Genomic DNA, 13,080 nt, shown 5'->3' on the forward strand with positions numbered 1-13,080 from the left:
GCTGAAACCAGGCTTGGCACGAGGGAGTACCTGTGACAAGAACACTGCCGAGAACCAGCTGGCGGTGCTGGAACCCGGATGCGTTGCCTTGCCTATTAAAGATTGTCTTCCTAGAGCCCCAACTAGCGGTGTTGGAGCAAAGGGTAAGCAGGGGGAGATGAGTGTAGGCCGAAGCCTGCACTGGAGGCAGCTTTGTGTCTGCGTTGCGTTTGCAGGACACTTTGCCGGCTACACACTGGGGGAACAGCTGGCGTTGCTGAACCCCACTAACACAATGGCGTGTGTTTTTATCTGTGCAGCTAGCACTTGCGGGCAAAAACTTGCGATGTTAGAGCCCGTGTTGAAGCAGGAGGAGGAGGAGAGGAGCAGAGTGTAGGCCGAAGCCTAGTTGAACCAATTTCAAAGGAAACCTTTAACCCCCCCCTCAGGTGTTACAAAGTACAAGAGACACACCTTGTGCAGTATTAATGCTGCACAAGTGAAAGGTTGCTCTATTAATTTGTCTACTTGCACACGCTGAATGAAAGACATACACAATTTACCCCATTCTACAGTCAAACTGTAGTGGATGCGTGACTTGGTTTTTTGATGAGACGCAGCACAGGTGTCCAAAATAACGCCTTGGTGCTTGGCGCAGCTTCCTGAGCGTTGTTATTTGCTGTACAGGAGTCTGCGCTCTTGTGTTATCCCTTGGCAATGCCCTGTTAGCGCTGCCCATCTTATGACCTCATTTCATGTTGGCCGGTGCGGTTAACGATGGCCATAAATCCCAGACCCACAGTGTCTTTTCATAAAGCCACACTGCGGTGCTGGGATTCGTGGCCTTGAGCAGTAAATATTTTGGCCGCTCACACACGTCCTTACACCTGCTTCAGACTGGGCGGCCTCTGCTGATCCCTTCTCGCATGCCGCGGCCATGAGGCTGCACAGTCTGAAGAAGGCGGAAGGAGATGAGTTAAGACAGGCGAAGATATGCACTGCTCGTGCCCATCAATCACACCCTCGCAGTCAAAATAATTAAGACAACGAGGAGCATTTTATTCAGGCAGGGCGGACGAACAGGCGCAAGTAGCCAACCAATGATGTCAGAAGACGGGAAGCGCTACCAAGGGGGGTGCTGCGTATCATTAGAAAGGAAAGTCACACCTCAGGGACAGTGGAATGGTCTCAAAGAGACACATTTTGTACGTGTTGAGTTCCACGTGGGCAAGGAGAAAACGTCAGCCACCTTGTACAAATGCAGCAGTACTGCTGTACAAGGTGGCTGTTATACATAGAAACACCTGGGGGTGGTGGCCAGGCTCCCTTCAATTTCAGTTCATGTGCCTGCGTGGCGTTTGCAGGTCACGTTGCAAGCTGCACAGCAGGGGAACAGCTGGCGGTGCTGAACCCCACTAACACATTGGCTGGTGTTTTTCTCTGTGCAGCTAGCATGTCCGGGCAGAAACTGGCGTTGTTTGAGCCCAGGGTCAGCAGGAGGAGGAGAGGAGCAAAGTGTAGGCCGAAGCCTGCACTGGTGGCAGCTTTTGTTCTGTTGTGCCAGCGTGGCTTGTGCTGGACACGTTGCCGACTACACAGCAGGGGAACAGCTGGCGGTGCTGAACCCCACTAACACATTGGCTGGTGTTTTTCTCTGTGCAGCTAGCATTTCCGGGCAAAAACTAGCGGTGTTTGAGCCCAGGGTCAGCAGGAGGAGTAGAGGAGCAGAGTGTTGGCCAAAGCCTAGTTGAACCAATTTCAAAGGTTACCTTTAACCCCCCCCTCAGGTGTTGCAAGGTACAAGAGCCACACCTTGAACAGCATTATTGATGCACAAGTCAAAGGTTGCTCTATTTAATTTTGCTCCTTGCACACGCTGAATTAAACACATACACTATTTAGCCCATTATACTGTCAAACAGTAGTGGAGGCGTGACTACTAGTCTTTTTAAGGAGACGCAGCACAGGTGTACAAATTTACACCTAGGTGCTGTGCGCAGATTCCTTACCGTTGTTATTTGCAGTACAGGAAACTGCGCTCTTGTGTTATCCCTTGGCAATACCCTGTTAGTGCAGGCCGTCTCATGACCTCATTTCATGTTGGCCGGTGCGGTTAACGATGGCCATAAATCCCAGACCCACAGTGGCTTTTCCTAAAGTCACACTGCGGTGCTGGGATTCGTGGCCTTGTGCAGTAAATATGTTCGCCGCTCACACATGTCCTTACACCTGCTTCAGACTGGGCGGCCTCAGCTGATCCCTTATCGCATGCCGCGGCCATGAGGCCGCACAGTCAGAAGAAGGCGGAAGGAGGGGAGTGAAAACAGGGGAACATATGCACTGCTCGTGCCCATCAATCACACCCTCGCAGTCAAAATATATGAGACAACGGGGGGCGTTGTGTCGGGCAGGGGGGACGCACAGGCACAGCCAGCCAACCAATGATGTCAGGAGACGGGCAGCGCTAACAATGGGGGTGCTGCGTGTCATTAAAAAGGAAAGTCACACCTCAGGGACATTGTAATGGTCTGTAATGAGACACATTTTGTACTTGTTGAGTTCCACGTGTGCAAGGAGAAAAAGTCAGCCACCTTGTACAAATGCAGCAGTACTGCTGTACAAGGTGGCTGTTATACATAGAAACACCTGGGGGGGTGGGGGGCAGGCTCCCTTCAATTTCAGTTCATGTGCCTGCGTGGCGTTTGCAGGTCACGTTGCAAGCTACACAGCAGGGGAACAGCTGGCGTTGCTGAACCCCACTGACACATTGACTGGTGTTTTTCTCTGTGCAGATTGCATGTCCGGGCAAAAACTAGCGGTGTTAGAGCCCAGGGTCAGCAGGAGGAGGAGGAGAGGAGCAAAGTGTAGGCCGAAGCCTGCACTGGTGGCAGCTTTTGGTCGGTTGTGCCAGCGTGGCTTGTGCTGGACACGATGCCGGCTACACAGCGGGGGAACAGCTGGCGGTGCTGAACCCCACTAACACATTGGCTGGTGTTTTTCTCTGTGCAGCTAGCATGTCCGGGCAGAAACTGGCGTTGTTTGAGCCCAGGGTCAGCAGGAGGAGGAGAGGAGCAAAGTGTAGGCCGAAGCCTGCACTGGTGGCAGCTTTTGTTCTGTTGTGCCAGCGTGGCTTGTGCTGGACACGTTGCCGACTACACAGCAGGGGAACAGCTGGCGGTGCTGAACCCCACTAACACATTGGCTGGTGTTTTTCTCTGTGCAGCTAGCATTTCCGGGCAAAAAATAGCGGTGTTTGAGCCCAGGGTCAGCAGGAGGAGTAGAGGAGCAGAGTGTAGGCCGAAGCCTAGTTGAACCAATTTCAAAGGTTACCTTTAACCCCCCCCTCAGGTGTTGCAAGGTACAAGAGCCACACCTTGAACAGCATTAATGATGCACAAGTCAAAGGTTGCTCTATTTAATTTTGCTCCTTGCACACGCTGAATTAAACACGTACACTATTTAGCCCATTATACTGTCAAACAGTTGTGGAGGCGTGACTTGTCTTTTTAACGAGACGCAGCACAGGTGTCAAAATTTGCACCTAGGTACTGGGCGCAGATTCCTGAGCGTTGTTATTTGCTGTACAGGAGTCTGCGCTCTTGTGTTATCCCTTGGCAATACCCTGTTAGTGCAGGCCGTCTCATGACCTCATTTCATGTTGGCCGGTGCGGTTAACGATGGCCATAAATCCCAGACCCACAGTGGCTTTTCCTAAAGTCACACTGCGGTGCTGGGATTCGTGGCCTTGTGCAGTAAATATGTTCGCCGCTCACACATGTCCTTACACCTGCTTCAGACTGGGCGGCCTCAGCTGATCCCTTATCGCATGCCGCGGCCATGAGGCCGCACAGTCAGAAGAAGGCGGAAGGAGGGGAGTGAAAACAGGGGAACATATGCACTGCTCGTGCCCATCAATCACACCCTCGCAGTCAAAATATATGAGACAACGGGGGGCGTTGTGTCGGGCAGGGGGGACGCACAGGCACAGCCAGCCAACCAATGATGTCAGGAGACGGGCAGCGCTAACAATGGGGGTGCTGCGTGTCATTAAAAAGGAAAGTCACACCTCAGGGACATTGTAATGGTCTGTAATGAGACACATTTTGTACTTGTTGAGTTCCACGTGTGCAAGGAGAAAAAGTCAGCCACCTTGTACAAATGCAGCAGTACTGCTGTACAAGGTGGCTGTTATACATAGAAACACCTGGGGGGGTGGGGGGCAGGCTCCCTTCAATTTCAGTTCATGTGCCTGCGTGGCGTTTGCAGGTCACGTTGCAAGCTACACAGCAGGGGAACAGCTGGCGTTGCTGAACCCCACTGACACATTGACTGGTGTTTTTCTCTGTGCAGATTGCATGTCCGGGCAAAAACTAGCGGTGTTAGAGCCCAGGGTCAGCAGGAGGAGGAGGAGAGGAGCAAAGTGTAGGCCGAAGCCTGCACTGGTGGCAGCTTTTGGTCGGTTGTGCCAGCGTGGCTTGTGCTGGACACGATGCCGGCTACACAGCGGGGGAACAGCTGGCGGTGCTGAACCCCACTAACACATTGGCTGGTGTTTTTCTCTGTGCAGCTAGCATGTCCGGGCAGAAACTGGCGTTGTTTGAGCCCAGGGTCAGCAGGAGGAGGAGAGGAGCAAAGTGTAGGCCGAAGCCTGCACTGGTGGCAGCTTTTGGTCGGTTGTGCCAGCGTGGCTTGTGCTGGACACGTTGCCGACTACACAGCAGGGGAACAGCTGGCGGTGCTGAACCCCACTAACACATTGGCTGGTGTTTTTCTCTGTGCAGCTAGCATTTCCGGGCAAAAACTAGCGGTGTTTGAGCCCAGGGTCAGCAGGAGGAGTAGAGGAGCAGAGTGTAGGCCGAAGCCTAGTTGAACCAATTTCAAAGGTTACCTTTAACCCCCCCCTCAGGTGTTGCAAGGTACAAGAGCCACACCTTGTGCAGCATTAATGCTGCACAAGTAAAAGGTTGCTCTATTTGTTTTGCTCCTTGCACACGCTGACTAAAACACGTACACTATTTAGCCCATTATACTGTCAAACAGTTGTGGAGGCGTGACTTGTCTTTTTAACGAGACGCAGCACAGGTGTCAAAATTTGCACCTAGGTACTGGGCGCAGATTCCTGAGCGTTGTTATTTGCTGTACAGGAGTCTGCGCTATTGTGATCCCTTGGCCATGCGCTGTGAGCGCTTCCTGTCTTCTGACCTCATTTCATGTCGGCCGTTGCGGTTAGCGATGGACATGAATCCCAGACCCACAGTGTGTTTTTAAAAAATCACACTGCGGTGCTGGGATTCGTGCCCTGGTGCACTAAATATGTTTGCCGCTCACACATGTCCTTACACCTGCTTCAGACTGGGCGGCCTCATCTGATCCCTTATCGCCTGCCGCGGCCATGAGGACACCCAGTCTGAAGAAGGCGGAAGGAGATGAGTGAACACAGGCAAACATATGCACTGCACATGCCCATCAATCACACCCTCGCTGTCCAAAAAAATAAGACACCGAGGGCCGTTGTTTCGAGCAGGGGAGATGCACAGGCGCAGCCAGCTAACCAATGATGTCAAAAGACGGGCAGCGCTAACAAGGGTGGTGCTGCGTGTCATTACAAAGGAAAGTCACACCTCAGGGACATTGTAATGGTCTCTAATGAGACACATTTTGTACGTGTTGAGTTCCACGTGGGCAAGGAGAAAAAGTCAGCCACCTCGTACAAATGCAGCAGTACTGCTGTACAAGGTGGCTGATATACATAGAAACACCTGTGGGTGGGGGGCAGGCTCCCTTCAATTTCAGTTCATGTGCCTGCGTGGCGTTTGCAGGTCACGTTGCAAGCTACACAGCAGGGGAACAGCTGGCGTTGCTGAACCCCACTGACACATTGACTGGTGTTTTTCTCTGTGCAGATTGCATGTCCGGGCAAAAACTAGCGGTGTTAGAGCCCAGGGTCAGCAGGAGGAGGAGGAGAGGAGCAAAGTGTAGGCCGAAGCCTGCACTGGTGGCAGCTTTTGGTCGGTTGTGCCAGCGTGGCTTGTGCTGGACACGATGCCGGCTACACAGCGGGGGAACAGCAGGCGGTGCTGAACCCCACTAACACATTGGCTGGTGTTTTTCTCTGTGCAGCTAGCATGTCCGGGCAGAAACTGGCGTTGTTTGAGCCCAGGGTCAGCAGGAGGAGGAGAGGAGCAAAGTGTAGGCCGAAGCCTAGTTGAACCAATTTCAAAGGTTACCTTTAACCCCCCCTCAGGTGTTGCAAGGTACAAGAGCCACACCTTGTGCAGCATTAATGCTGCACAAGTAAAAGGTTGCTCTATTTGTTTTGCTCCTTGCACACGCTGACTAAAACACGTACACTATTTAGCCCATTATACTGTCAAACAGTTGTGGAGGCGTGACTTGTCTTTTTAACGAGACGCAGCACAGGTGTCAAAATTTGCACCTAGGTACTGGGCGCAGATTCCTGAGCGTTGTTATTTGCTGTACAGGAGTCTGCGCTATTGTGATCCCTTGGCCATGCGCTGTGAGCGCTTCCTGTCTTCTGACCTCATTTCATGTCGGCCGTTGCGGTTAGCGATGGACATGAATCCCAGACCCACAGTGTGTTTTCAAAAAATCACACTGCGTGGCTGGGATTCGTGGCCTTGTGCAGTAAATAGGTTTGCCGCTTACACATGTCCTTACACCTGCTCCAGACTGGGCGGCCTCAGCTGATCCCTTATCGCCTACCACGGCCAGGAGGCCGCACAGTCTGAAGAAGGCGGAAGGAGATGAGTTAAGACAGGCGAACATATGCACTGCTCGTGCCCATAAACCACACCCTCGCTGACAAAATAAATATGACAACGAGGGGCGTTGTTTCTAGCAGGGCGGATGCACAGGCGCAGCCAGCTAACCATGATGACAAAAGACGGGAAACGCTACCAAGGGGGGTGCTGCGTATCATTACAAAGGAAAGTCACACCTCAGGGACAGTGGAATGGTCTCAATGAGACACATTTTGTACGTGTTGAGTTCCACGTGGGCAAGGAGAAAAAGTCAGCCACCTTGTACAAATGCAGCAGTACTGCTGTACTAGGTGGCTGTTATACATAGAAACACCTGGGGGGGTGGGGCCAGGTTCCCTTTTAATTTCAGTTCCTGTGCCTGCATGGCGTTTGCAGGTCACGTTGCCGGCTACACAGCAGGGGAACAGCTGGCGTTGCTGAACCCCACTAACACATTGGCTGGTGTTTTTCTCTGTGCAGCTAGCACTTCCGGGCAAAAACTAGCGGTGTTTGAGCCCAGGGTCAGCAGGAGGAGGAGAGGAGCAGAGTGTAGGCCGAAGCCTGCACTGGTGGCAGCTTTTGTTCTGTTGTGCCAGCGTGGCTTGTGCTGGACACGTTGCCGACTACACAGCAGGGGAACAGCTGGCGGTGCTGAACCCCACTGACACATCACCTAGTGTTTTTTTCTGTGTAGACAACATTTCCAGGTGGCAACTGACAGTGTTGAAACCCAGGGAATCAAAGAGGAGCAGAGTGTAGGCCGAAGCCTGCAGTGGAGCAAGTTGAAAGGGAACCTTTAACCCCCCCCCCCAGGCATTTGTTGCTGAAAGAGCCATCTTGTACAGCAGTAATACTGCACATGGAAAATGGTGGCTCCGAAAATTATGCTCCTTGCAAACGCTGAAGTACACACTCATATAATGTGTCCCCTCACACCGTCAAACCATCCCGGAAGTGGGACTTTCCTTTGTAATGTGACACAGCACAGCCGTCATTCCAACCCCCTTGGTGCCGGGCACCACCTCCTCAACGTTGTTTGGTTCTGTCACGGAGCCCGCACTGTAATGTTATCCCTTGGCCATGCACAGTTAGCGGTGCCCGTCTTCTGACATCATGTAGGTGTCAGGCTGGCAGTGCCTGTGCGTCCAAGCTGCCCGAGATCCAACCTTGCAGTGTCATCTAATGTAGTCCCACTGCGGGCCAGGGATCCATGGGCATGCGCAGTGCATATCATCGCCTCTCACTCACCTCCTTCCTGCTTCTTCAGACTGTGCGGCGTCACGGCCGTGGCATGCTATTAGGGATCAGCTGACGCCGCCTAGTCTGAAGAAGCGTGAAGAAGGGGAGTGAGAGGCTAGTATATGCACTGCGCATGGCCATGGATACCAGGCCCACTGTGGGATCACATTAGACGACACTGCGAGGTGTGATTTCGGGCAGCGTGGACGCACAGGCGCAGCCAGGACGACAACAAATGATGTCAGAGGACGGGCAGCGCAAACTGTGCATGGCCAAGGGATAACATAACAGCGCAGGGTCCATGACGGAATCAAACAACGCTAAGGAGGCAGCGCACGGTGCCAAGGGGGTAGCAATGACGGCTGTGCTGCGTCACATTACAAAGGAAAGTCCCACCTCCGGGACGGTTGGACGGTGTGAGGGGACACATTACATGAGTGTGTAGTTCAGCGTTTGCAAGGAGCATAATTTCAAGAGCGACCTTTCCCTTGTGCAGTATTAGTGCTGCACATGGTGGCTCTTTCAGTAACAAACGCCTAGGGGGGGGGGGGGACAGGTCCCCTTACATTTTAGTTGTGCCAGCGTGGCGGTCGCATGACACGTTGCCGGATACACAGCTGGGGATCAGCTGACGTTACTGAACCCCAATAACAGAGGAGCGACTGTTGACTGTGCACACAGCACTTCCAGGCACCAACTGGCGTTGTTAGAGCCCAGGGACAGCAGGAGGAGCAGATTGGAGGTATTGCCGCACACACAGCTGGGGATCAGCTGACGTTACTGAACCCCAATAACAGAGGAGCGACTGTTGACTGTGCACACAGCACTTCCAGGCACCAACTGGCGGTGTTAGAGCCCAGGGACAGCAGGAGGAGCAGATTGGAGGTATTGCCGCACACACAGCTGGGGATCAGCTGACGTTACTGAACCCCAATAACAGAGGAGCGACTGTTGACTGTGCACACAGCACTTCCAGGCACCAACTGGCGGTGTTAGAGCCCAGGGACAGCAGGAGGAGCAGAGGAACAGAGTGTAGGCCGAAGCCTGATTGGAGCAAGTTGAAAGGAAACCTTTAACCCCCCCCCCCAAGACGTTTGTAGCTGAAAGAGCCATGTTGTGCAGCACTAAGGATGCAAAAGGAAAAGGTTGCTCTTTTAATTATGCTCCTTGCAAACACCGAAGTAAACACTAAAAATGTGTCCCTTTATACCGTTAAACCGTTCCGGAGGTGCGAATTTCCTTCGTAATGGGACACAGCACAGCTGTCATTCCTATCCCCTTGATGCCGTGCGCTGCCTCCTCAGCGTTGTTTTAAGCTGCCACGGAGCCTGCGCTGTTCTGTTAGCCCTTGGCCATGCCCAATTAGCGCTGCCTGTCTTCTGACATAATTTGGTGTCAGGCTGTCAGTGCCTGTGCGTCCACGCTGCTCCAGATCCCACCTCGCAGTCTCATCTAACGTAATCCCACTGCGGGCCTTGGAACCATGGGCATGCACAGTGCATAACCTCGACTCTCACTCCCCTCCTTCCCTCTTCTTCAGACTGTGCGGTGTCACGGCCGTGGCATGCTAGGGATCAGCTGACGGCGCACAGTCTAAAGAAGGCGGAGGGAAATGAGCGAGAGCCCGAGGGGAAGATATGCACTGCGCATGCCCATGGATCCCAGGCCCGCAGTGTGACTCAATCAGAAGACACTGCGAGGCGGGATCTTGGGCACCGCGGCCGCACAGGCGCAGCCAGCCTGACACCAAATTATGTCAGAAGACAGGCAGCGCAAATAGGGCATGCCCAAGGGATAACAGAACAGCGCAGGCTCCGTGACAGCTTAAAACAACGCTGAGGAGGCAGCGCATGGCACCAAGGGGGTAGGAATGACGGCTGTGCTGCGTCACATTACGAAGGAAAGTCCCAGCTCCGGGACGGTATAACGGTATCAGTGAACACATTTTATAAGTGTTAAGTTCTGCGTGTGCAAAGAGCTAAAAAAAAAGAGCTACCTTTTCCTTGTGCAGCATTACTGCTGCACAAGATGGCTCTTTCAGTAACAAACGACGGGGGGGGGGGGAACAGGTTCCCTTACATTTAGGTTGTTGTGCCAGCGTGGCGGTCGCAGGACACATTGCCGGCTACACAGCTGGGGATCAGCTGACGTTACTGAAACCCAATAACACTGGGTCGTATGTTTTTACTGTGCAGCCTGCACTTCTGAGCCGCAACTGGCGGTGTTGGAGCCCAGGAATAGCAGTTCAGGTGGTAGAAAGATGAACACAGCAGGAGACCTGGATGACACCCAATTACTTAATCAGGCAGAGGAGTGGCAAATTCCTGCGAGATCCAGGCCTGGTTCATTTTCAGGAAAGTAAGCCGGTCAACGTTATCGGAGGATAGTCGCATGCGACGGTCTGTTAGTACACCACCTGCGGCACTAAAGACACGTTCCGATAAGACACTAGCCGCAGGGCAAGCCAGCACCTCCAATGCATACTGGCTTAGCTCTGGCCATGTATCCAGCTTAGAGACCCAAAACTTGAATGGGGAAGAGCCGTCTGGGAGTACAGTAAGAGGGCAAGCCATGTAGTCTGTCACCATCTGACGGAACCGTTGCCTCCTGCTGACTGGAGCCGCCGGTGATGGTGTAGACATTTGGGGCGGGCACACAAAAGTGTGCCAGAGTTGTGCCATACTGGGCTTGCCTTGGGCAGAGGCACTGCTTCTGCTCCCTCTTTGGGCAGAGCCTCCCCCACTGCCTCGACGCACTGAGCTGCTTTGTAAAGCACTAGCAGCACTCCTCTCAGTTGGACAGGAGAAGATGATGGAATTCACCAGTGTGTCGTGGTACTCCCGCAATTTACGCTCCCGGGTCAACGCAGGGATGAGGTTTTGGACGTTGTCCCGGTAGCGAGGATCGAGGAGGGTGAACACCCAATAATCAGGCATGTTGAGAATGTGGTCGATGCGGCGGTCGTTTCTCAGGCACTGCAGCATGAAATCCACCATGTGCTGCAGAGTGCCAACCGGCCCAGAAACGCTGTCCCCTGCTTGAGACATGATCTCTGCCCGCTCGTCATCACCCCACCCTCGCTGTACACACTGACCACTGGACAATTGTGTCGCTCCCTCCTCTGGACGGAGCTCTTCCTCCTCCATTGACTCCTCCTCATCCTCCTCACAAATTGGCCCCTGCGTACCCCTTTGTGAGGAACCACGTGGCGCTGACTCTCCAGAAGCTGATGGAAAAGGTGACTCCTCATCCTCCACCTCTTCCACCACATCATCCCTTAACCCTTGCAAAGTTTGCTGAAGCAGGCAGATAAGGGGGACAGTCATGCTGACTAGTGCATCATCTGCACTTGCCATCCGCGTGGAATAATCAAAAGGACGCAAAACCTGGCAGACGTCCTTCATAGTGGCCCACTCTGTGGTTGTGAAGTCTGATCGGCGCTGACTGCGACTTCTTTGCGCCTGATGCAGCTGGTACTCCATAACTGCTTGCTGCTGCTCACACAACCGCTCCAACATATGTAACGTGGAATTCCACCGGGTAGGTAGGTCACATATGATGCGGTGTTCCGGAAGGCGGAATCGGCGCTGCAGAGCAGCAATGCGGGATCTGGCCAAGCTGGAACGCCGCAAGTGAGCACACTCTAGGCGGACCTTGTGCAGCAGGGCATCAAGATCCGGATAGTCCCTCAGAAAACTCTGCACAACCAAATTGAGCACATGTGCCAGACATGGGATGTGAGTGAGGTTGCCAAGGGCCAAAGCTGCCACCAGATTTCGGCCATTGTCACACACTACCATGCCTGGCTGGAGATTCGCTGGCAGTAACCACACATCGCTCTCCTGCTTTATGGCATTCCAGAGCTCCTGCGCTGTGTGGCTTCGATGCCCCAATGAAACTAGTTTCAAGACGGCCTGCTGACGTTTGGCCACGGCTGTGCTCATGTCGGTCATAGGTAAACGTTCACGGGTCCATGTGGGGGTGGACTGTGACGGATCCTGCAGAGAGGAATCAGAGGAACTGGTGTAAGAGGAGGAGTCGATGCGTACAGACTGGATTCCTGCAATCCTTGGAGTGGGCAGGACACGTCCTGCGCCACTCGCACGATCTGTACCTGGCTCAACAACATTAACCCAATGGGCAGTGAGGGAAACATATCGCCCCTGTCCATGCTGACTGGTCCACGCATCGGTGGTGAGGTGGACCTTGCTACTGACGGCGTTCAGTAGCGCATGTTTTATGTTTGCCTCAACATGCCTGTGCAGGGCAGGGACAGCCTGCCTGCTGAAGTAAAAGCGGCTGGGCACCTTGTACTGTGGGACTGCCAATGCCATCAAGTCACGGAAGCTGTCAGTCTCCACCAGCCTGAACGAGAGCATTTCCAGGGACAACAGTTTGGCAATGCCTGCATTCAGAGCCTGTGCTCGGGGGTGGTTGGCCGAGAATGCCCGCCTTTTCTCCCATGCCTGTACTACCGATGGCTGTAGAGTAGACTGGGAGTGTGAGGATGACTGGGAAGGTGGTGCTGTGGGTGGAATTACACAAGGTCTCTGGGAGGAAGCCAAACCAGCTGTGCGTGAGCTGGAGGAAGAGGCAACACGAGCTGAAGAGGTGGTAGCTGCCGCTGTTGGTTGGCCTACATCTTCAGTGTGTTTCTGTAACTCCACCGCGTGCCTGGTCCGCACATGTTTCCACATATTTGTGGTATTGAGGTTGCTGACATTTTTCCCTCTTTTTACTTTATGATGACACAGCTTGCATTTGACAAAACAAATGTCATCTGCAACTGTGTCAAAAAAGGACCAGGCACTGCAAGTCTTGGGAGCGCCCTTTTTGGCTTTGGAAAGAGACAGGCTCCTAACGGGTGCCAAAGTGGAGGCTACAGGCTCCGCAGTCTTCCCCCTCCCTCTCCCTCTTTGGCCCGTAAGAGGAAGCTCTTCCTCTGAGCTGCTCCCACCACCTTCCTGTTCCTCACGCCACGATGGGTCAAGGACCTCATCATCTCCACTACCCTCTGCCACCAACTGCTCCTCCTGGGTAGTCTCAGCAGCACAGTACGCACGAGAAAGCGGCACCTGAGTTTCATCATCAGATGCGTACT

At 53.4% G+C, this 13,080-nt stretch overlaps 1 long non-coding RNA gene across 1 annotated transcript in view; it reads right to left on the reverse strand.

Moving 5' to 3' along the window:
• Window positions 1–13,080, reverse strand: part of LOC138680829 (uncharacterized) — an 84,263-nt gene that overhangs the window by 46,347 nt on the left and 24,836 nt on the right. The window lies entirely within an intron of this gene.

Source organism: Ranitomeya imitator, chromosome 5, assembly GCF_032444005.1.
Source record: "Ranitomeya imitator isolate aRanImi1 chromosome 5, aRanImi1.pri, whole genome shotgun sequence".
In the NCBI taxonomy this organism is placed as follows: domain Eukaryota; kingdom Metazoa; phylum Chordata; class Amphibia; order Anura; family Dendrobatidae; genus Ranitomeya; species Ranitomeya imitator.